This window comes from Gossypium arboreum, chromosome 8 (genome assembly GCF_025698485.1).
Source record: "Gossypium arboreum isolate Shixiya-1 chromosome 8, ASM2569848v2, whole genome shotgun sequence".
Classification (NCBI taxonomy): domain Eukaryota; kingdom Viridiplantae; phylum Streptophyta; class Magnoliopsida; order Malvales; family Malvaceae; genus Gossypium; species Gossypium arboreum.
This window is the reverse complement of record NC_069077.1, coordinates 53,000,140-53,022,254: the sequence shown is the minus strand read 5'-3', so window position 1 is coordinate 53,022,254 and position 22,115 is coordinate 53,000,140.

Here is a 22,115-nt window from a genome sequence, read left to right as displayed (position 1 = left end):
AATTCACATTTGCTAAACTTTTCATATAATTGTTTGTCACGCAAAGTCTTTAATACTATTCTTAGATGCTCGGCATGCTCAGATTCATCATGCAAATAAATCAATATGTCATCAATAAATACGACAACAAATCGATCTAAATACGGTCTCAAAATTATGTTCATCAAATCCATAAAGATAGCAGGTGCATTAGCTAATTTGAAAGGCATAACTAAGAACTCGTAGTGGCCGTACCTCGTTCTGAATGCAGTTTTTGAAATGTTTGAATCTTTTACTCACAATTGATAATAGCTCGATCTCAGATCTATCTTTGAAAACACGGTAGCTCCCTTCAACTGAACACACAAATCACAATTCGAGGCAGAGGATACTTGTTCTTGATAGTCACTATGTTCAACTGACGATAATTAATGCACATTCTTATCGTGCCATCTTTCTTTTTCATAAACAGAACAGGAGCACCCCAATGTGAGAAACTCGGTCTTGCAAATCCTCTATCGGCCAACTCTTGCAACTAAGACTTTAATTCTTTTAGTTTGGTTGGAGCCATTCTATTCGAAGCTATCAAAATCAGAGTAGTTCTTGGTACTAACTCAATGCCAAATTCCACTTCTCGTATCCGAGGTAATCCTAGAAGTTTTTCAAGAAACATATTAGGGAATCCACAGACAATAGGCACTGATTCAAATTTTTTTTCTGTTACTTTTTAATCAATCACATAAGCAAAATAAGCTTCACCACCCTTTCTCACAATACTCAGAGCTTTTCCTCAAAGATATCACAATAGGCAATCCATTCAAATCACTAGATACAATTCGAACTATTTCATCATTCTTGCATCTCAAATCAATAGTTTTCTGTTTACAATTCAAAATAGCATCATATAAAGTTAACCAATCCATACGCAGAATTATATCAAACTCATCAAAGGGTAATAACATCAAAACAGCCAGAAAACAAATGTCTCGAAACATTAACGGACAATTCTTCCAAACTTTATCAACCAAAACACATCTGCTTAAGGGGTTCGATACTCTAATCACAAATTCAGTAGACTCTATAGGCAAAGTCTTACTGGATACTAAATTCATGCATATATACAAATGTGTTGATCCAGGATCTATCAAAGTAATCACAGAAGTATCATAAAGTGTGAAAATACCAGTTATAACATCTGGAGATGAAGCTTCCTCACGAGCTCGAATGGCGTAGGCTCTGGCAGGTGCTCTAGCCTTAGATTGAAAAGCGGTGTCTTTAATCCCTCTTTGACTATCACTCACATTTCTAGTATTTCTGGGAGGTTTACCTTGAGCTGAAATGTTACTAGGTCTCAGATTTTGCAAATTTCTTACTCAACAGACTCGGGGCAATCACGGATAAAATGGTCTAATGATCCACATTTGAAACAAGCCCGATCATACAGTCTATAATTTCTAGGATGTCTTTTACCACAATGTTTGCACTCAGGGCGATCAAATCTGACATTTCCAACACTTGCAATAGAAGTAGTTGGAGCTCTGAAGCTCGAATGTGATCTTGCACGATCTCTACTCGAATGTCCCACATTAGCCTTTGAATGGCTATAATCATCTCGAAACTTCTTTGATGCAGATTGAAATGGCTTGCTTGATGATCTCTTTCGTACTTCTTTAGCTTCTAAATCAACTTTTCTTTTCTCTTGCCCGAACTCTTCAGCTTTACATGCTTATTCAACAAGCACTACAAACTCTTCGATCTCAAAAATCCCGACTAACAAATGAATATCTTTGTTCAGACCATCTTTAAATCTTTTGCACATTATTGCCTCAGTAGATACACATTCTCAAGCAGATTGACTCAGTCTTACAAATTCTCACTCGTATTCTGTAATAGATATACGGTCTTGTTTTAGCTCAAGAAACTCTTTACGTTTCTGGTCAATAAATCTCTAACTGATGTATTTCTTTCGAAATTCAGCTTAAAAGAAATCCAAAGTGACTCACTCTCTCGGAACCGCTGATATCAATGTCTTCCACCAGTGATACGCGGTATCTCTCAGAAGTGAAACGACACATTTTATGCATTCATCCGGAGTCAAAGACAATTCATCAAACATTCGTACTGTATTCTCTAACCAAAACTCGACTCTTTCAGTATCATCATTTGTTATAACACAGAATTCTTCAGCTCCATATTTTCTAATCTTATCAACCGGAAGCTTAATCAACTTATTCAGATTAGCTTGTGACATAGCAGGAACTTGCGGAGGATTAGTCGGGGTTGGAGGTTGTTGAACAGCCGGATTAGTTCTAATGTATTGGGTGAACCAATCATTCATCATCTGATGAAGGCCTTTCTAGCCTCTCCATCATGGTTACTAATAGTCGGTCTAGAATCAGATGGCACTGTCCCTTGCACGGGAGCAAGCGCATTACTTTCGACATCATCAGCTACGACTCGTTCAGGATCCATTTGCTATATAAAAACACATTTTCATTATCAGGATTCATCATACTATCACATTTTATAAATATGGCATGTATAGCTAGACTCACATATGCTACGTTAGTCTTAGAATCGACTAAACCGTAACTCTGATACCAACCAAATGTACCACCCCTAACCCGTATTTGTGGTCGGACAAGGTTTAAAGGCGTTACCGGACAAATTGGAACATTTTACAAATAATTAACAAACGTCATTCACACATAATCATAAATCATTATAGAGTCCCTTGCATAGGTCAACGAGACCTTAAACATGCTTTAGAAAAGGGTTGGGACTAAACCGAGTTCATACAAAAATTTTCAAAACTTAAATAATTTTCAAAGTTGTACAGGTCACACGCCCGTGTGAACAGGCCGTGTGCCTCACAAGGCTTTAGACACGCCCGTATGTCTAGGCTGTGTCAAAATAGGGCATACATACTGACTTGTCCACACAGCCACAAGACACACCCATGTGCCAGGCCATGTGAAAATTAGGGAGGCTACTGACTTGGGTCACACGACCAGTCACACACCCGTGTGTCTAGCCCGTGCTCGAAACTAACTTTGCCAAATAGCCTCGTATACACTCGTGTGTACGACCGTGTGGTCTCCTTAAGCTCATTTCGAAATGGCCGTCGAGCAACACAGCTAAGACACACGCCCGTGTCCCTGTCCATGTGGGCAAAAATAAGTCATTTACAAGGCCAAAATGCCACCCATTAAAGGTCCTCCCTACAAGCAACAATTAAACATCAATTGCATACGAAATGTAATGCCCCGTACCTGAGACCGTCGCTGAATTCGAACACGACGTGTTAATAGACTTAATTCATTACTTAAACAGCTCAAACAATTTATTTTTAAAATTTTCAGTCAAGCTAACAATCTGCGTCATAGTCTCTTAAAAATTCATATCTCGAGTTACGAAACTCGAAATCCAATTCTGTAAATTTTCCCTGAAACTAGACTCATATATCTATTTACTAATTTTTTTATAGAATTTTTGGTCGAGCAAATTAGTACAGTTTATTAGTTAAAGTCTCCCCTGTTTCAGAGTTTGACTGCTCTGACCTCTGCGTATTACGAATCAAATATCTCCCTGTACAGAGTTTCAATGACTATACCGTTTGCTTCTAATAAAACTAGACTCAATAAGGAATCTGTACATATAAATCATGGCTTCTAATTATCTTTGAAAAATTTATGGTGAATTTCCAAAGTTAGAATAGGGGATCCAAAAATTGCTCTGGCCCTGTTTCACAAAAATTTAAACATCTCATAAAATATAACTCATATACCTGTTTTGTTCCATCCATATGAAAATAGACTCATAATTATTCAATTCCATATATTATTCATCATCTAATTGTATCTCTACTATTTTTAGTGATTTTTAAAACTCACATCACTGCTGCTGTCTGAATCTATTTTATGGTAATTTTACCTATTTCATGGTTTCCATGGATTAGCTAGCAATTTAGCATACATAGCACCAAATATGATCATGATTAGCCATTCCAATGGCTAATCATTACCAAGCATTTCCATACCACTCAATAACCATATCATAAGACAATATACACAAAATGATTATAATGCTTTACATGCCATACTCAAAATATACAAGCCATTATGCCAAGATGGTATACGGATAGTGTGAGCGTGCCTCCGACCATTTCCGATTTCCGAGCTGGCTTGTCAACACTACAAGGAATGAAAAGGAGGGAGTAAGCATAAATGCTTAGTAAGTTCACATGCAAATAGCAAGTAACATAACTATATAAGCAAACATAAAATATCATTTGCATAATCATCACCGAGACATTCATATCACATTTTCTAAATATCATTCATCATCTTACGATCTTACCGTTGTTGTATCTATTTCCAACCCGAGGGTTAAGAACATACCTGTCTAAAGTGTTCATTTCACAACACTTACCAATACGTCCCTTTCATCTCGAGTATTCCTCCGCTTGAGTAGAATTTTACCCGTTGAACACATGGGAATATAATTCGGATACATGGAAAGTTTGCACATAAGTGCTACATATGTAGCCAAGCTACCATGTAACCCGCCCATAAGTGAACTCGGACTGAACTTAATAAGCTCGGGCGTTCGCATCCATAAGTGAACTCGGACTCAACTCAACGTGCTCGGATGCCTAGTTACATCTCTCGAACTCGGACTCAACTCAACGAGTTCGGACATTTGCATCCATAAGTGAACTCAGACTCAACTCAACGAGTTCGGATGCCCAAACATCCTAGTGACATGTCACTTGTATCCTAATCTATTCCTAAGGTTCAAACGGGCATTTTCCTCGATCACACATCTTTTCCATCTTCCACGGAATATCGAAATTGATACTTCGGTGATAGTTCATACTCATCAAGTAATTCACATAATTACATATTATTCAACAATAACCACAAAGCATAATATTTCATGATAATAATCAGCATCATATCATATAAAAAACATTAAATTGCTTAAAATGACAGTTATGTTACTACATTTACACATGAACATACCTCGTATGCGAAAATGGCTACTTTTACCATTTCGTCCACAACTTGGTATTTTCCCCATTTTAGCCTGAATTTTAGTTTTCCTTACTCTATCATTTAAAATATAGTCTAATTAGGACTCATATTATTCAAATTGACCCAAAATTATATTTTGGCAAAATTACAATTTTGCCCCTAAAATTTTGCATATTTACACTTTTGCCCCAAAGCTCGTAAATTAAACTTCAGCCTATTTTCTTATGTTTTATGACATGATGATCATTTTTCCCTTCTATGGCAACATCAAATTCTCACTCTAACATGTACTTATGACTATTAGGTATTTTTACCGATTAAGCCCTTTTGCTAGTTTTCGCTTAAAACCGAGTAGCACAAGTTGTCTAACATAATTTAAAACCTCATATTATATCATAAAACACCAAAATACACAAATTTCACCTATGGGTATTTTTACAAATATGAACCCTAGGTTGAATTATTGCTAGCATAAGCTTAATCGAGCTACCGGGACTCCAAAAACGTAAAAATCATTAAAAACGAGGCTAGAACGGACTTACAATCGAGCTTGGAAGCTTGAAGAACCCTATATATGGTTTCTCCTTGCTATATTCGGCCATGGGGTTGAAGATGAGAAAAATTGGCTTTTAATTTTGTATTTTAATTCATTTTACCCCTAAATGACCAAAATGCCCTTACTACTAAACTTTCCAAAAATTCCATCCATGTCCAATTTTTGTCCATAGACTTAGAAATTGGTAAAATTTCTATTTAAGACCTCCTAATTAATATTTCAAAACAATTTCATACTAGAAACTTCTAGAATGCAAGTTTTACAAATTATTCGATTTAGTCCCTAATTTCAATATAAGCACTTTATGCATAAAATTTCTTCACGAAATTTCCACACAATCATGCAATCATATCATAGACCTCAAATAATCATAAAATAATTATTTCTATCTCAGATTTTGTGGTCAAGAAACCACTATTCCGACTAGGCCCAAAATCAGGATATTATACGAAATGCACAACCATTTCACAACCAATACATACACCAACCATATCATATCATTATCAACCAATCTCATGTTCATAACACATACCAATTCATGTCATTCCATAAGCTAAAACATACCAAAACATATGGTTTATAACCTTGATACATTCTATTCATTCTCATACCAAATCCTTACCCAATTCTAAAATATGCACATACCAAAACTTACCAAATGATCATTTCTTTTGGCCAACCAAATACACATCATAATGCACATTTCTATCACATATCATATATCGAAATCAAACCATAAGTTCAAACACAAACTAGCCATATCACATGGCATGATATATACATTACAAAACATATCCAAATACTTCTAGCCGATACATGTCATACTTTTATATTCACAATGTCAAAAGATACCAAAATAAGGTTAGATAGTATGGTGACGATCCTCGACAATCCCCGAGCTATCGATAGCTACAATATCTATAAAACAATGCAAACACACACAAAGTAAGCTTTCAAAAGCTTAGTAAGCCATATACAAATAAACTTATCAAATTAAGCATATAAGCATCATCTAATTACATATACTCTATTGTCAAATACTATTACAAACCACATAATTCATATACATTTCTCATATACTCAATTCAGTTGCACATATAGCATACTTTCTCATACTTATATCACATATCATCACTTATACATATACTTACCTTTTATTCTAATACATAGTATACATTTCAAATGTGCCTGAACCGGATACACACCTCATATAATCATTCATTTCTTAGAATGCCCGTTGAATCGTTCCGAATCATAAGGATACGCGGATAGCTCGGAAAGCTTGTACAATACCAAAGTCCCAAACGTGGTCTTACATGTAATCAAATATCGATGCCACTGTCCCAGACAGGGTCTTACACGAAATCAAACACGACCAACATCCTAGACGTGGTCTTACACGTAAATCATAAGTGAATGCCAACGTCCCAGATGTGGTCTTACACAAAAACACATATTGGATCCTATGTCATGACATATGTATCCAAACTATTCCTAAGGTTCGTACGAGGCTTTTCGGACGTCGGAACTATGTTGATACTTTCTCAGATATCTCATATTCAATTCAATAAGCCATTCATCATTGTTCAATAGCATTTAAACATATGTAAACCATTACAAACACATTTATTTGTATATAGACTTACCTCGTACAGATTCAAATAGACGAAATCGACTATTTGACGACTTTCTACTTTCCCCGATCTAATTTTGTTTTCTTTAATTCTTGATCTATATAAATTCAAATTTCACTCTTTTATTCACCAAATCATTCAAATAAATCCACAAACACAAATTTAGGGCATTTTACAAATTAGCCCTCATATTTTCATATTTTGACAATTTAGTCCCTAATCACAAAAATACAAAATACACAAAATTTGCATATACTCATGTTAGGATGAATTCTCATAGTATTCATATAAGTCCATATATTTCATTTATTTTACATTTTAGTCCCTCAAAATCTAATTTTTACAATTTAGCCCAAATCAACCAAATTCATCAAAAATTCAAAGACAAAATATACTAACCCAAAACATATCTTTCATTTTCTATCAACTAACTTTATAAAACTCATAATTTCATCAATGGCTAAATTCAAAATCATCAAGAAAAGCAGAAGTTAGGGCATGGGCTTGATAGATTTTTAAGCAACGACCACAAAAATGTAAAAATTATTAAAAACGGAACAAAAGACATACCTAATTTCAAACTCGAAGTGCTGAAACCCTAAAACAAGAATATGGCTTCTTCTTTCTTTGTGAATTTGGCAAAATGGATGATAATATGACTAAAATTATGTTTTTTTTATTAATAATAACTTTAATAACTAAATACTAATTAAAACATTAGCATTAAGGCCATAAATGTCCACTCATGCTTTCAATGGTCTAATTGAATCATAAAGACGTCTCTTTTAATAAGACAAATCAATTAAGGACTTTAACAAACAGCAGGCAACTTTTACATTTTACGCAATTAAATCTTTTTATCAAATTAAGCACAAAAACGATCAAATTTTCATACGGAACTTTTACACATGCTTTAACCACATACTGTAAACACGAAAAATAATATTTAAATATTTTTCTAACTCAACTTTATGGTCCCAAAATAACTATTCCAATTAGGGTCTAAACCGGACTATTACATTTTTGTACTGAGGTAAGTTCATTTGCAAATAATGCAACATATACCATACTTTAAATGCTTTAATATTGCATGTATGGTAAGTACATACATATTTACTGTGATGTTGTATCATGTTTTTATTAACTAAATTGTATCATGAATTATGCTTTGATTTCTTCATGAATATGTGATTTGGTGCTATGAGCATTGAAATCGATGTTACGAGCAAGTTCTACAAAAATGTGGTATCAAAGAATCCCATTTAGGAATAGTTAGGATACAAGTGACATGTCACTAGGAATTATGTAATCTGAGCTCATTGAGTTGTGTCTGAGTTCATGATATATGTGACATCCGAACTCATTGAGTTGTGGTCTGAGTTCATGATATGTATGACACATGTTTTGGCATCTGGGTACTGGTCTCGTATATGCTATTAATGGCGAAGAAGTCTGGCATGTGTTACAGATACCTGATGGCTATATGAGCAGTCCCGCGAGTAGCTCGTAAGTGAGCAACACGTGGTCTGAGATATGGAGTAGCATTGGCTATATACGAGGTACTTCGATGCAAGTTTCCGATGTGTCTGATAGTATTCCGGGTGTTCAACAGGTAATCCAAGTGAAGTTTAATGAGCAATCTTATTAATTTCATTAAGACAAGAAAATAAGTTATTATGTGCATGTTAACTTACTAAGCTTTATGCTTACCCCCTTTCCTTTTCCTTTTTTATAGTTTAACCAAGCTAACTCGAGGACCAGAGAACGTCGAAAACTTGATCACACTATCAATTGAACATTTGGGTATAGCTAGCCTTATCATTTTGAGTATGGCATGTATAGGGACTTGGTCTTTTTATTATGTGTCATATTGATTAACCAAATGTGTTGGCTTATGATGGTATCATGATTATTTTGTATATGGCCATGAGAGGTGGCTCATATTGATTATTTTGGGTTGTAACCCTATTTATCGATGCATGCATGCAAATGTGTTGATGTTTTAATATGGTTATGGTTGATTGTGGTTGATGAGTGTGATGGATGGTTTGTACGTTTGGTGAATGAGATATGGTTAATAAGTATGAAATAAATGTGATGAAAATGTGTAACTTGAAGGTAGATTGGTAAGATGATAAATAAACATGAAATTGGTATGGAATGCCATATGAAAGTATGATAATTTAAATGGGTGACATGTTGACTTTACTAAGTCATAGTTTAATCATGAATGTGAATGTTTGAGTAATCAAATGTGCCATGTTGCATGCCATGAAGTGAGTGTAAATTTGTAAGTGTTTAAGGGTGGCAAATGGTGTAACACCCTATACCCGTAACCTACATCGGGGAGGAGTATAAGGCATTACCTAACTTGATCTCATGCATACAACCAATCTCAAGTCACCGAGACTTTATTCAAAATTAAAACTTTTTCAACATCTACCTTAAACTTATTATTATGGGCCTACGAGACTCAAACCGACTGTTGAAAACTATTTGGGACTATGCCAGGTCCTTAAACCAACTATAAAAATTATCCTTAAAACAGGGCACACGCCCGTGTAGAAGGGCAACATGCCCGCGTGACCAATTCGACATGGTCATGATGATGGCCTGTGTGAACCACACGGCCTAAGCACCCTGGGACATGCCCGTGTCCCACACCCGTGTAGAATTAATTTCTAATTCAAACCTACAGGGGTTTTCACACGGCCAGACACACGCCCGTGTCATTGGCCTGTGTCCCTCAAACGGCCAATGTCACACGGCCAAGGCACACGCCTATGTACTGGGCCGTGTCCTTTACACGGCTGAGAACACGGTCGTGTATCTGCCCGTGTGTTTATTACCATGCATACTGACTTGAATTTTTTACGTGCAGGGGACACACGGCTGAACAACACGCCCATGGGGCTGACCGTGTGTCACACACGTCCTAGACATATGCCCATGTGTCTACCCGTGTAGACAAAATGAGGCTAATTACCAAGCCTCTTTGCCACCCTTACAAACACCTATTTATATAAGATCAACCAAGTTATGCCAACATAATATGCATAACCAAAACAACCATTACCATTAGGAATTTGCATCATTATATTGAATAATAATTAGCATTAGCCAACATTCATGCCCTATACAAAATGAGTATCATAATCACGTATGAGCCAACACATTTTGGCTACTTAACAAAATGTTAAACGAAAGAGTCGAGTCCCTATACATGTCAGTAAACAAAAAAATTAAACTAACTATACCAATGTCTTGAGTGATACTGTGATCGAAGTTTTTGACGTTAATGGATCCCCAATGCTAGCTTGGTGGCACTATAAGGAAATAAAAGAAAGAAAGGTTAGCATGTAAGCTTAGTAAGTACATATATGCAAATAAAGTGTAATTAAAAGAAAACATATTTATCAAATGATGAATTGACATGCATAAAAGATTTGAGTCACTTAGACTTCTCGATCTACTTCTTCCTTTTATTCATATATGCTTAAAGACATCTCATCATAGACTCAGGCTTTATCTATGAGTTCAGTCTATGTACCTCATCAAATTTTCACCAACTAAATCTTTGCATTACTCATTGAATGCTCGGAATACATAGGAATACGTAGGGAATTTTCATATAAATTCCATATAGATAGTTAGGGCTACCTCATACTATGATATGCTCACATTTGAGCTACTCAAGGGCCTTTTTATCAAGTAAGGACTCGGACTCCATGGCTATTATGTAACATTCACTCATTGAGCCACTCACAGGCTTGTGCACAAAGCCAGTACCGAACCCATGTTACCTATAAAATTCATCTCATGAACTCAGACTTAACTCATGAGTTCAAACCACATAATTTTCATGACATGCCCCTTCGTATCCTATGCTATATCCAAGGTTCAACGGGATTTCATGTTTAACCGAATAGCATCACATTTTCTCGCAACATATTATACTCGAAGAACATGTCATTTACACATTCATGGCAACAATTTAAACTTTAGAGACATAACCACAATAAGCTAATTGCACATGTATATCATCAAGGTATTTTTAAGTAAGTTTTGTTAACACATTATTTACATATGTACTTAGCTCGATACAAAATGATGATGATGAGCTTAATCCTCGTAAACTTTATTCTTACCCCGATCAAGACCCAAATCACATTTCTCTTGATCTAAATTAATAAAATTCATTTATTTGATCAGCACATAGATTTATACACTCAAATTTCATAATTGGGCAAAATTAGTGATTTTGCCCTTAGACTTTCACAAAATGACCATTTTACCCTTATGCTCAAAAATCGATTTTTATCTAACTTCTTCATATAATAAGCCTAGATGAACCCTTTTTAATCTTATAGAAATCCAAAATTTCCACTATTTTACACATTTATCATCTATTTTACAACTTATACAAAATAGTCCCTAATAGGGTTTTCATGAGAAATCCCTTCACAAAAGTTGTTTATTACCCATATAAGACTCATATTCTTCCATAAAATTTCAGTTATAAACACACATGCTTTCATGGTAAAACCCTAGACTCTTGTCTATCTTGCAAAATAGTCCCCTCATTTGAAAGCTCATGCTTCAAGGGGTCAAAAAATGTAAAAATCATTAAGAGAACTCATGAAAATCACTTACTTGCAAAGGCTTATAGTTCCTGAAATTTTGAAGCTCAAAAACCCCTCTAATGGCTGAAAATTTTTGTGGTAGGGGAATAGAATGAAAGGATGAAGTCATCTTGTTTTATTTTATTTAATTAAGTCACCAAACCACCTAAACTTTTGACTTTTTGACCAAATTGTTCCCTATGGCTGGCCAACCTCTTAGGAAAGGGTCTAATTTCCCTTTAAAAACCCAAAAATTAAGGTTCATAGCAATTTAACTCCTTTAGCTAACAATTTAAGACATTTTTACTTTATGCGATTTAGTCTTTTTTTGCAATTAAGCAAGCAATCGCTAAAATTAATTCACCAAAATTTTTATGTACTTATCTAACATTATAAAATACATAAAATAAAATAATATATAAAAAAATAATTTCCTCGACCTCGAGTTAGTGGTTCCGGAACCACTGTTCTGACTAGCCCTAAAGTCGGGCTATTACAAATGGCTTCAAAAATAGCCTAAAAATTTTCCACACGGTTAGACACACAAGCATGTGTCTTGGTCGTGTGTGAAACACGGTCTGCCCCATGGGTGTGTGTTCCGGCCATGTGTCCCCTGCACCCTAATTATGCAAAATAGAATGCCCAGTAGTAAACACACGGGCAGAGACACGGCCATGTGTCTCAGCTGTGTGAAGGACATGGCCTTAGGACATGGCCGTGTGCCCAGGCCGTGTGAATTCTGCACTTAATTTTTGGAATTTAATTTGCCACACAGTCTAAGCACACGAGCGTGTGACTTGGCCGTGTGACCTTATTTTGTTGATGACATCATAGTCAGAGAGTTACACGGGTTGAGGACACGAGCGTGTCCCGAGCCATACGGGCATGTGTAACCACACGACCTACCCACACGGGCGTGTGACTCTCCAAAATAAGAAAATTTTCGAAGTGTTTAAAAGGTTTCGAAAGTTCTCGATCTAGTCCCGAACCGCTTCTGATATATGTTTCGAGTATCGTAGACCCTTGTAAGGGACAATTGGCATGTAATTGAAAAGTTTTAAATTGGAATGAAATTTTATGACCCGGTTTTATACGAATGTTTATGTTTAAGTCTGGTAACGCTTTAAACCCTATTCCGATGTCGGATATGGGTAAGGGGTGTTACATTAAGTCAACCAGAAAATAGTGACCCCGAATCATTAAAGGACAATTCTTGTGAACTTTATCAACTAGAACATATTTGCCTAAGGGGTTCGATACTTTAATTACATACTCAGTAGACTCAACAGGAAAATTCTTACTAGATACAAAATTCAAGCAAATATAAGAATGAGTTGATCCAGAATCAATCAATGCAACTACATTAGTATCATAGAGAGAAAATGTACCAGTGATAACATCAAGGGATGATGCATCTTCGCGAGCGCGAATAGTGTAAGTTCCACCAGGTGCTCTAACCTCTGATCTCACAGTTAACTCTTTCGTCACACCTCTGCTACTATTCTCACTCCCAATATTTCTCGGTGGCCTTCCTCTAGTGGCAGTGTTACTTGACCTTGTATTCTAAAAATTATCTTTCTCAGCCATTTCAGGGCAATCTCGAATGTAGTGGACTGGGGAGCCACATTTAAAGTACCCCCGACTATTCATCCTATATTCACCGGGATGTCGTCTACCACAATGTTGACATTCAGGTCTGTTGGACCTAGCATTACCAACGCTCACTATCGACATAGTTTGGGCCATGGAGCCCAAATATTGCTTCCCATGATCTCTGTTGGGATACCCAGCTGAAGCATTCGATTGAGTATACAAATCCCTCAATTCTTTGACAAAGGTTGAAACAAATTATTCATCGGCCTTTTTCTTGAATCTCTAGCCTCAAACTCAGCTTTTCTCTTTTCTTTGCTCAACTCTTCGGCTTTGCAAGCTCGTTCGACTAGCACGATAAATTCTTTCAACTTTAAAATCCCAACTAACAACCTGATATCCTCATTCAGCCCAACTTTGAATCTCTTACACATAATAGCCTCTGTTGAAACACATTCCCGAGCATACTTACTGAGTCTAACAAACTCTCGCTTGTATTCAGTCACAATCATACGGCCATGTTTTAGTTCTAAGAACTCTTTACGCCTCTGATCAATAAACCATTGACTGATGTATTTCTTTCTGAATTCCTCTTGGAAGAAATCCTAGGTAACTCTTTCCCTTGGTACCATTGATATTAAAGTGTTCCACCACTGATATGCCGTATCCCTCAGAAGTGATATAGCACATTTCAAGCACTCATCTGGGGTGCAAGAAAGCTAATCAAATACCTGGATAGAGTTCTCAAGCCAGAATTTTGCTCTCTCGGGATCATCATCGACATTTGCTCTAAATTCTTCATCCCCTTGTTTTCGAATCTTATCGACTAGAGGCTTATTCAGCCTTACCAAATCCACACCTTGAGGGGCTACAAGAATTGGTTGAGGGTTAGGTGGGGGTGGAAGATGTTGAGCAGCCGGATTTGTCCGAACAAACTCGACAAACCACTCATTCATCCTTTAGAAGAAGACTTCCCTAGCCTTTCCTCCCTGACTAATCGTCACTGGTCTACTTTTAGATGGCACAGTCCCTTGAGCGGGAGCTGTCGCATTACTTTCAATGTCATCAGCTACTTCTTGGTCGGGATCCATTTACTATATGAAAACACAATTTTAAATTGTTAGAAGTCGTCACATTATCACAATTTATATATGGCATGTATAGCTAGACTCTTAAACACGTTACATTAGTCTGAGAATCGACTAAACCGTAGCTCTAATACAACTAAATGTAACATCCCTTACTCGTATTCAACGTCGGAACAGGGTACAAGGCATTATCAAACTTACAACTGAACAAACATACAATTTTGGGTCATAAATTTTCATCCAAATTAAAAACATTCGCATTCAACCATAAAGTCCCTAATACGAGCCTATAAGGCCCGAAACATGCTTTGGAAGTGGTTCGAGACTAGACCGAGCACTCAGAATTTTTACAAAACTTAGAAAATTTTTGCTATGAACAAGGGTCACACACCCGTGTAGCTTGAGACATGCCCGTGTGGGTAGGCCGTGTGGTCACATACGCCCTTGTCCCTAACCCGTGTAACTCTCTGTTTTGCAATGCATGAACAAATTGATGTCATAAGGCCAAGTCACACACCCGTGTGCCAGGCCATGTGGTAAATTATATTTTCATAAAATAGGTGCAGACTTTACATGGTGGGGACACACACCCGTGCCTGAGGCCATGTCCCTCACACAGTTGAGACACATGCCTGTGTCTCTGCCCGTGTGCATAATTCTGAGCATTCTGTTTCTCAAAATTTAGGTGCAGGGGACACACGGCAGAAACACATGCCCATGGGGCAGGTCGTGTGTCACACACGGCTTAGACACACTCCCATGTGTCTACCCGTGTGGACAAAATGAAGGCTATTTACCAAGCCATTTGCCACCCTTATTTACCCCTACACACACAAAAGTTTAATGGCATAATCCATGGCATGTTTAAGCAACCAAAACATTCATAATCAAGGCTAAATCACATCATTCATTACTAACACTTAACATACTTACAACATCATATTCTACCAAACCAAATCATACCAATCTCACAACCACAAGTATCAACAATAATACCTTCTTCAAGCATAGTTTTGTTTAAGTCTTCTAACACATCAAAATACCAACTTAGCCATTCAATAACAAAACCAAAGAGCCACATCCAACCATTTAATAAGCATTGATAAACTATATTATCAACAAGGCATTGACACATACATGCATATAAGTAGGCTTACAACCAAGTTAATCAAAATGAGCCAATTCACATGGCCAAATATCAAATCAAGCCTATAACTATTACAAGCCAATACTTTTGGCCAAAACCTGACGATACATATAACAAAATGACCAAGTCCCTATACGTGCCATACATTCAAAACATTAAGATCATTAATACCCAAAATGAGAGTTTGTTAGTGTGATTTGAATCTCTGACGATCTTCTATCCGAGCTACTTTAGCGACACTTAAAAACATGGAAAATAAACGGAGTAAGCTATATAGCTTAGTAAGCTCGTATGTAAGAAATAAGCAAACATTACCATACATATAACATTCAAATAATATAACATGATTAAATATAAATTTACCATAGTCTCATGATCATAATTCATTCCATCACAACTTACCTCATATTCATCATTTCACGAATTTAAGAATCATAAGTTTTAAGCACATACCTGTACCATCTCGTAATGGTTTTACACATATTCTCATCTTTGACATACCCGTAAACCCCTCAAAATAACAATATCAGATGCTTTGCAAACTAAATGCCACATATGTAGCCAAAGCTACCCAAGTCTCATACCACATAATCGCTCGCTCTCGAGCTATTGACGGGCCTACTCACACAAACTGTTAGTCAAGATATAGCTACACGGTGCTGCTCATACAAGCTGTCAAGTATCCGCAACATATGCCGGTATACTTAGCCACCGGTAAGATGTACAGGACCAGCACCCGGATCACATAATCACATAACACAATGTAGCCCTAGTGACATGTCACTCGTATCCTAACCTATTCCTAAGATTCAAACGAGATTTCTTGCTTGTCAAATTGTTGTCGAACTCGTTCATAAAATTAAACTCATTTACATAATCAAACATACAGTTCATGCAATATTAAAGCATTAAAATACTATTATTTTAAAGCTTATTTTTAATATACGAACTTACCTCGGTACAAAATGGCTAATAGTTTGATTTAGTCCTCATCCTTGTTCTTTCCCCGGTCTAGGTCAAAACCTCATCTTTCTTGATCTATAATACCACATTTAACTTATTCAATCATCACATTATTCAATTTAATCCCAAAAACACCTTAGGAAAAAAATTACATTTTTGCCCCTAACTATTCAACTTTTTACATTTTAGTCCCTAGGCTCATAAAATGATTTTCATTCAATTTATTCATTACCTAAGCCTAGTTGAATAGTACTAGTACTCATAACAGCCTGTATTTTTCATTTATTCATATTTTTACATACATTTTATAACTTTTACAAATAGGTCCCTATTTAACATTTTCATCAAAAATCACTTGGTAAATGTTGTTTATCTAACACCAAACATGCATTTTCTACCATTAAACATCAAAATACACAAATACTCAACATGGATAAAATTTTAGACTTTGATTTTCTTTCAAATTAGTCCTTGAAATAGCTAGATGAAACAACTTCAAAAACATAAAAAATCATTAAAAACGAGACAAAGATAAACTTACAATTGAGCTTGGATGCTTAATCAAAACCGTAGCTATGGTGACTCTTGAAATTCGGCTATGGGGGATGAAATTAGAAAGTTGAACATCTTTTATTTGTTTTATTTTGTCTTTATTAACCAAATGACCAAAATGCCCTTAATGCATAACTTTGAAATTTCACCTAACCATGTCCATTTTTGTCCATCCTAAAGTATAATGGTCTAATTACCATTTAAGGACCTCCAATTTAAGAATTCATTACAATCAAACACCCTTGGCTTCTAAAACACACATTTTGCACCTATTGCAATTTAGTCCTATTAGTCAAATTAGACACTTTATCGATAAAATTTCTTAACAAAATTTCCACACAATCATTCAATCGTACTATAGACCTTAAAATAATATCATAATAAATATTTCTATTTCAGATTTGTGGTCCCGAAACTACTGTTCTGATTTGACCCAAAAACGAGCTGTTACAGAAAAAATAACAATATTTAAGGTTTAAGGTTTGGTGAAAAAGAACAAAAGGGTTGTTCAACCTCAATGATTGAGTCGAAATAGTGGGGTTTTGGTTTGAAGAGGGTTCAGAGGTGATGGGATTGATAGGATTCGTCGGAGCTTACGAGTTTACGAGGTTGGTGGAGTTAGCTAGGTTTGTTAGGTTTAAGGGGCATCGTTCTGAGAAGAAATCATGGTAAGGCCCACGTCACTATACCAATTTTTGATGAAAGGTATCAACAAGGAAGGAGATAAGGAGAAGCTGATGGTGCAAAAGGAGGTTAGTTCACCTAGATAGACAGAGAGAGAGCCAAAGAATGATATGAGGAAGAAGAAGGTTACTATGAGGGTTGAGAAGGCTGAGTGCAGAAAGTAAGTGCTTAAGGTTGATAATGGGACATCATCCTGCAGGGTATTTATAAGGAGATACCACTACAACAAAACAGGTTTTTAGAGGTGTTTTTAGAGGCGTTTGGACAAAAAATGTCATTATAGATCAAGCATTAGTGACAATTTTTGAAAAACACCGCTATAGATAGAGCATTAGCGGCGCTTTTTAAAAAAGCCGCTATAGGTCGACCATTAGCGGTGCTTTTTGAAAAACGCCACAAAAAAATAAGCACAATGCGTAGTTTTGTGTTGAGCTTTAGTGGCATTAGTGGCTCTTTTTGAAAAACACCGCTATAGATCGAGCATTAGCGGTGCTTTTAAAAAAAGCCGCTATGAATCAAGCATTAGCGACGCTTTTTAAAAAACGCCGCTATAGGTCAACGATTAGCAGCACTTTTTGAAAAACGCCACTATAGATCGAGCTTTAGTGGCACTTTAGCAAAAATGCCGCAAAAAGCATTTTATCTATCTGTTTATTATTTAACTAGCTTATTTATATTAATTAAAATACAATTTATTTTTAATTGAATATGTGACAGCCCAAAATTGACCCTAGTCGGAATGTGGTTTCGGGACCACAAAACCGAGGCATAAAAATAATTAAAAATTTATTTTGATGCCTATGATATGTGTTAAATTGTGTGTGACATTTTTGATGTTTCGATTTAGTGTTATAAATGCGAATTTCACTAGAAAGGACCTAGTAGTGAACTTTGAAAGTATGATGGGGAAATGTGTGATGACTAGTTGCTCATGCATGCAAAAATAAGGGATTTGCATGTCAAATTTCCCCCCCCAACATAAAGTGGCCGGCCATGGCAAGAGAGGATGGGCAAAACATGTCATGAAACATGTTTTGTTGGTGCATGAGGGAGAAATAATAAACAAAGGTGTATGGGTAAGAAAAGAATGAAAAAAATGTGTGTGAGTGTGGTATTCCCCCATTGCCGTGAGTTGTAGAGAAAGAAAGAAAAATTTTGTTCATCCTTTCTTTGAGCCAAAACTAAGGAAGAAGGAGGATTTTTGCTTCATGCTTGGTTTGGAAGAGATCTAGAAGGAGATTTGGCTAAGTTTGCATCAAGATTAAGGTATGTATGAGGTTGTGTTAGGAGTTTCATGCATGTTTTGGATGCTAACTTGATGAGCATGTTAGCCATGGCTCAAATCTTTGTTATGCCATGGAAATGGTATTTGGCCAAAGTTGTTATGGTGATAAAGCCATTGCATGCTAAGTGTAAAGCTTGATGATGATGCATGCAATGATGGATTGTCTACTCTTAGTAAGATTTTGAGTTTTCTTTTTGTTTAATCATGATTGAAGTTGAAAAGGATCATGATTGTCATATTCGGCCATGATGCATTCATAAGCATGGTTCATGCTTCTTGCATGTTAGTTAAAATTTGTGTTTTGGATGGCTATGGACACCTTGAAATTCGGCCATGCTCATATATGTATATATATGTTTGCACATGATGTTTTGGTTATGAACTAAGTGATGAATATGTTGGTTTAAAGAAGAAGATGTTGAAGAATGATTGTGAAATCGCAAGCACATTCGGCCTAGCACACATATGAGTGCTTGATGCTATATTATAAGTTTTGAGCTACAATATGCAAAGCATTAACTAGTAAAATGCATGCTGTTTTTGTGAGGTATTAAGTGCATAATTGGCCTTAACATGGACATGAATATTCGGCCTTGGGTAGCCTATTGAAGGCCTTAGCTTTTCCTTGATGCTCGAATGAATTGTATTGAATTGCTTGATGTAGTATAAAATGTGCATGACCATTGTGTATTCAAGCTAAAGGTTGGCCATATGACCATTTAAACTCCTTGTCATATTCGCCATAAGCTAGCACAATGAGGTTTTAATAAATTGAATTTGTTTGAATTAGCTCAAGAGCTTAGAGGGCCACAATTGGACAAGGGAAGGAAAAGTGATCGAATAGCCGTAAAAGCCGTTCGACAACATCCGAGGTAAGTCCTCAAGAAGTGACCCTACTTGAATTATGTGAAATGAAGTATGGATGTGTATTGATTATTGACTATGTGTGTATGAGTATTTGAATGATACCCGGCTAAGTCCCAAGGCGATTATGCTAGTGATTATAATTGTGTTTGAGCCTTAGTAACGAAAATGAAATATGTATGTCCAATGATTATTGATGTATGCGCATGAGAAATTGAATGATATCCTGCTAAGTCCCAAGACGTTAATGCTGGAAATTATATCCGGTTAAGACCAAGGCAATTGTGCTAGTGGCTACATCCGGCTAAGTCCCGAGGACATTTATGCTAGTAATTATATCGGGCTAAGACCAAGGCATTCGTGCGAAGTCATTCTATCCGGCTAAGACCAAGGCATTTGTGCAAATCGTGATATCCGAGTTAAGTCCCAGAGGCCTTGGTGCGGGTTACCATAACCGGGCTATGTCCCAAGGCGATTGAACGAGTAGCGATATCCGGTTAAACTCAAGGTATGTGATTTGAAAATTATAAGCTTGCTGGAAAATTTTAGCTAATGCACTTGTGAAATTTCCCAATGACAAGGTAAGTGTGGTGTGTGCTTTATGCTGCTAGGAGTAAGAGCGTATGAATATCCGCTCCTATGATGGAACGAGTTATCGGCCTTAACGAAGCCGTTATTTGTGTATGAACATAAGAGTTGGGATGGTGAAGTAAGTATGATTATGTGAACGTGTATTAATGAAATGATGCATTTGGCTATGTGAATGTATTGCTTTAATTAAAGCTGAATTTATTGCTTGAGACTTACTAAGCATAAATATGCTTACCCGCTGCTTTGGCTCTCGCTTTCTGATTTTGCTCGATGGCAATCGGATTCGGGATCATTAAGGTCAAGTCATCTACACTATCAAAGCCTCCATCTTGGTATAATTTTGGTTGGAATTTGAAATGGCATGTATAGGACTACCCTTATTGGTTCAATTATGTTGTGATGTATATGTGTACGGCCATGCGAAAATGGCTCGTAAAAGTAGAGTATGGACTTAGACCGTTTGTGGTTTGTATATATATATATATGGTGTCATGATGTGATTATGGATTGGAAATGGGAGTGTTGGTCACATGATCAGCCATTGGTATGGTTAAAATGATCATATATGAACCTTTGTATGGCAAGACTAGTTGGTTCATGGAGACTACAAAATAGGTAAGACCTACCTTAAAAACAGAAGCTGCCAGCTGCAGTGACGTGAATGTGAAAAATCACCAAAATTTGTAGGAATGGTATTAAATAGTGAATAAGCTATGTAAATGAACCTTGATGAGTCTATTTTCATATGGAAGAAACGAAATGGTCATAGGAGCTACATGTTAAGAGATATGAAAGCTATTGTGAGACAGGGCCAGAACGGTTTCTGGGTCCCCTGTCGCAACTTTAAAAATTTACTATAAATTATCCAGAAAGAATTAGGAGTTATGCCTTATATGTACAGATTAAATTTTGAGTCTAGTTTCATTAGAAACAAACGGCACCAGTATTAAAGCCCTGTACAGAGAGATATTCAAGTTATAACGCGCGAAGGTCAGAGCAGTCGATCCCTGTAACATGGGTGACTTTAACTAATAAACTGTACCAATTGGCCCGACCAAAAATTCTAGAAATAAATCCATGGATGGATATATGAGTCTAAATTCAGGGAAAATTTACGAAACCAGTTTCCAAGCTTTGAAACTCGAGATATGATTTTTAAGGCGACGGTGACGCAGTTTTCCAGCCTGACTGGAAATGTCAAATTGGTGGGCAAATATGTGGACTTGGCTTGTTAACCCCTCGTGTCCGACACCGGCAACGGTCTCGGGTTCGGGGTGTTACAATTTTATTGGTATCAGAGCCACGGTTTAGTCGATTCTAGGACTACCGTGATGTGTTTGGGGTCTAGCTATACATGCCATTAAATGATGAGTCGATAGTGTGGTGACTTCTGACAATTTGACTTTGTGTTTGTTTATAGTAATGGATCCCGATCCCAACCGAGCGATAGCTGATGATGTGGAGAGTGTGGCGCCTGCTCCCGCACAAGGGACAGCGCCGGCGGACTCTCAACCTATGACCAGC